Here is a 4911-nt window from a genome sequence, read left to right on the forward strand (position 1 = left end):
CTACTTGAATGAAGTCTCTTGCCTATTTATAGGCCTGCTTCTATTGAAACCGAGCCTGTTTAAACCTTTTTGGGTTCTTAGGGACCTGTTTGTATAAAGCAACTTACCTACCTATCTTTTTTTTTTCTATTGTGTGTATTTTTTGTATGTTCTGTTGGAAGGTGAAGCCTCTGTAGAAGGGGATACAAAAATTGATTTTTAAATAGTAATAAACCAAAAGAGAATTAAACTCTGCAGGCTGCATGCATTCATTTCCTGGAGACGGAGAGTAGAGACCTTGAGTGCACAGTGAGACAGCCTGTATTTCTCATATCTCAAAATCTTCCTCTTTTCAGAGACGGTTCCTGCCCTTGCCCATCTCTGCAGCTCTGTATGAAAACCCACAGTGTGGTGGGCAAGTTGCACCATTGTGTATCAGGATGGCTTTATTTTGACTAGAAAATACATTCTCTGGTGCTGCGCGATGAGAATTTCTTACATTCTTTTAGCATAAGTGGTTGAAGTAACAAGTATCTACATGAAATTCAGTATTGTCCTAATTGAATACCTGGAATGCAGCAAAAATAAAAATGAGAGGATATAGAAGTATATCTTTGCTTCTGGCCTGCCTATCTCAGGTGCTAGGTCGTTAGTCAAATGCACTGTGTTCTAACTCAAAACCATTATATTCCAAACAAACAAGTAAATTATGAGGTGAAACGTGACTAGGTTCTTTTCAGGTCTTTTTGCCTCCTTGTGCTGTTACCCGTTTGAGCCCTAACATCCTAAAGGAATGGCAAACTCAAGACCAAAATAACAAGAGGTTTGCCCTATTCTGTAAACATACTTAAGGAAGAGAGTCTTTGCTTTTGTACATAGATGTAAAAAAAAGTCCACGTGTATGAAAAAGGTGTCTCTGCCTGCCTGTGGCATGTGTGCAACCCAGAGAGAAAAGAGAGGTTTGCCTTTCCACACAGGAAAGAAAGGGCAGCTTCCCAAAATAAACAGCTCCTCCCGCAGCCTTCAGGCAAACACCTGTGGGGAGAGAGGTCTTTCCCAGTACCTATGTGCTCATGGTTTTATCTGCTTTCAGGGCAGCTAAGAAAACAAAATCCAGAGGTGAGCGCTCTGCGTGGTACATGTCCACTTTTATGAGGAAACACAAGTAGCTCTATTGAGAGGTTTGGACACTGCTTCTCTGCTCACATGTTGAATACCAACAGACCCATTACAAAATGGGGCTCTGCTTTTACATCAACAACCCCAGTCCTAGTCCCAAAACCCCACATAGACAGGAAAATATGTTTGGGACTTTTTTTATGTGTGCAAGTTTATAACCTTACTGCCTTTCTGTTGGCCATGGGATATGGGTCACTTGCTTGTAATGAGTGGTTGTGACATGGTGTATTTTCTGCAGGAACTGGAAGTTGTGCATATTTAATGCAACTCTGTAACCTCATATTTTCCACAATGGAATCTAATTCTTACTTGGATAAGATTCCATGATTACTGAAGTTTAAACAGCAGAGTTTGGGGCTATCACTTCAGTTTGACTGAAATCAGCTTCCATGGTGAGTGTAAGACTGGTAGAATGATACTTGATAATGCTATCCAGTTCACTGGAAGTTGATTTAACAGATATCAGAAATCTTTATTCCCTTTGACGCACATCTGCGGATGTTTTGGTGCTGCCTTTTTCATGTTTCTCATGAGCAGATAAACCATTACTTTTAGATCAGCATTTTGTAACAAGAATGAACGTTGGTTTATCTGACTGCTTAGCTCTGCTAGTTCCTGCTATGGATTAAAAAACAAGAAAGCTACAAAGGTACTTTTATATACCTTAAAGAAACCAAACAACACAACACATTCTCCTGTTTTTCTTCCTGCATTAATACTTGTACTTTTCACTGAAGTCAGCACTACACGAGCAGAACTTGAGAACACCTTAAGACCTTCCATGCTTATCCCTCTTCACGATTCCTTCCTCTGGAATACCATTTCATAAGCTAAACATGGCCTGTCTGAAGCTTTGAAAGCACTTTCTGCCTCTGTGGCAGGTGTAGTATTAACATGGGAGACTGAGGCAGAAGCTTGCCTAAAGTCAAACAACAGACAAAAAACAAATCAGTAAAAGAATTTTGAGTAAGGCTTCTGTTCTTGACTCAAAGACCTATAGAGGTTCTCTGAATAGACCACAGGATCTTTCAGAACAGCTTCCCTTCCTCCACCCTTAAAAACACGTGCTCTGTTTTTTGTCAATAGCAGCCTGTGTCTGCAGCACAAAAACCAACCGTGCAGCTGGGGGCTGAAACGTCTTCAGACTGCTGTACCTTATTCCTAGCAATATTGCTACAGTTTTATGGTACCTTGTTAGGAGACACAGCCGTTGCATGGGTCTGTGATCCAGGCAGTCATTTCAGAACGCTCTAGCAGCAGGAAGAGCTAAGGGCCACGATCCAAGCTGAGACCGGTACAACAGCCACAACGCGTCCAGTGTGAACACATGTCTATGGGCAGTTGGGCCCGTCGGAACTACAGAGGGAATCGTGGACGGGCACTGGGCAGTTTGTGACAAACCGGACAAAGTGTTGCTGTTAGAGAGGACTCGTCTGTGCAATTTCTTAAGTCAGCGACTGCTGAGAGTACCTCATGTTAATCTCTTAATGCTAGGACAGGGTAGCTGCGGAGCTGCTCCCCCAGCAAACAATAGGACACAGATTTCTCTCCTGAGGCCTTGATCCTTTTACTACAGCCCACACTGACGGCTCATCTGAGAAAGCACTTTTGAGTTAGTCGAGCAAACTCTCTGAACCAGTCTGAACCAGTTCAAATATCACATGTAGTTGTTTTGCTTCTGCAGACTTCCTTGTTAGTCCTTGGAGGCTGTGGCTGGCATTTACTTAGCAGTAGCTCATGCTGTCAGATCGAAGGGGGAGGGGAAGCCTCTCCTCCAACATGTCAGCAGGGGGATGCAACAGTGCAGTCAGATATTTCTATCAATCACCCCACCCTGACTCCTTTGTAGTGAGTGTCTCTGTCTTGATTTTGGTTATACTCGGCTCAGTTGCATAAACTCAACATCTGATCCTTTTGATGAAGTCCTGATGTGTTTTTCTTCTTATATTCAGATTGTTTCTAGGTTAAGGAAAAAAAAATGTATTTGTTTCTGACTCCTGCATCATTGCTTACAGAAGGCTTTTTACAGGTGAAACCCACAGTTATTTTCATGATCCAGAGGCAACAAAGGAGTAAAAAACCTGTTTTTGTTGGAGTTGTAAGTACTTTCTAGGGTATTTGATACTTAAGAGTTTTTTATGCTTTAAGCACAAATTACTCTTATATTCTGTTCATGGTGGGTGAGACCGCGAATGTAATTACTTCATTCTGAGGCATCGCAATTTATGAAGGAAGCAGAAAATGGTTTAGAAAAACTAGTTTTGAGGAAAAATTGAAATAATTATTTTGGTTTGCCGAAAGAGGAAGCTATGGGAACATGGTATATGCCTTGTTTCAAGGAGGGTAATGGTCAGCTTTTTCTGTTTTAAGTTAATTTTGGCTAGGAAAGAATACTTAGATTAGAAAATTGCTTTTGCTTACTCCCCACAGAATCTTATTTAGTAAGATTAAATAATAAAGCATATTGGTTCTTTCATAGGAGGTTAAATTAACTTTTGCCCAGAAAGACCTGAACATTCTTGGCTGTGGACAGAGAAGGAGGGTGGTTTTGATGGCTCCTTGTCGACTCCTTCCAGAGCTACACATCTGTGGTTGCCTCCCTGTGCTGTGCTATAGATCAGCTTCCTTTAATTTTTCTTCTTTAAGAAAACTCTCCATACACTTTGAATTTTTCCACAGGTGAAAAAGTAGAACAAACAAACAAGAAAGAGCTGTTGACAGACAGGAGAGAGGAAAAGCAGACATTGTTCATTCTGGAACCTGTATAAAGTAAACAGCGGAAATGTACCAGCTCCCAGCTGAAACTGGTTCACACGGAGTTTAGGGAGGGTGCTTTATGTCCTCCTGCCTCCAAACAGCACTGATATTCTTCTGTGAAGTGTTTGTGGATGTGTTTATGTGTTGTGGTACACGCATGTGTATATACCTATACATGTACATGTAAACTATGTGAGGGTGCAGTTGCAGAGCTGTTAGCTTGCTTCCAGTTTGGGTAGTTACTTTAAAATCAATTCCTAGGAAGTAATGTGAGGTTTAATCTCTAGAAACGTAGCAAGAAGAGCAAACCCATTCCCAGAGAGCAGAAAGAGCAACCGAGTCTGCCTTTGACAGCTGCCACCTGGCATTCTTTTAAACTTAACTCTGTGAAATTGCCAGGCATAAATCTGCTCTCATCCTGGAAGAAGCTAGAGATGAAAGAGAAAAAATGATGCTTAGAAGTCAGTTGTGAAGAAGACTTTGATCTTTTCCATTAATATAAAAGTTACTGCATTTCTCCCAGATTCCCCATTGTCCTTCTGTGGATTAGAAACTCAAGTTGTTTGCTGGAACTTGGCTGGGTGTAATGAGAAGTGCAAATTTATCCTGTTATATAACACACAGAGAGTGAGCTGGGAAGGTCCAAGATTTGTTTCCACAAAGATTACGGCCCAGCCCACAGTTCCTGGATCAGTATGTACAGGAGGAGGTGCTTTCTGTGCAAGATGGCATGGAAGCGTTAGTTAGTCAAGCTGAACGAAATTAATTGTACAGGTTGGCAGCCTTCTGCAAACTCTTTTGGACAGACTGTGCCTCTGGATGCATGTGTGGTCCTGCAGTTTCTGACTGAATGGAATTTGTCCCATCTTATTTGTCCCATCTTATGAAGACTATTACAAACAGAAGGCCTGATCCAGCGGTCCTTATTAGAAATCCCTGCTTACTGCAGTTAGCCCTTGCCTTCACAGAGAACCACTGGAAGGCATAAGGAATGCC

The sequence above is a fragment of the Buceros rhinoceros genome, unplaced genomic scaffold (assembly GCF_000710305.1).
Source record: "Buceros rhinoceros silvestris isolate BGI_N320 unplaced genomic scaffold, ASM71030v1 scaffold43684, whole genome shotgun sequence".
In the NCBI taxonomy this organism is placed as follows: domain Eukaryota; kingdom Metazoa; phylum Chordata; class Aves; order Bucerotiformes; family Bucerotidae; genus Buceros; species Buceros rhinoceros.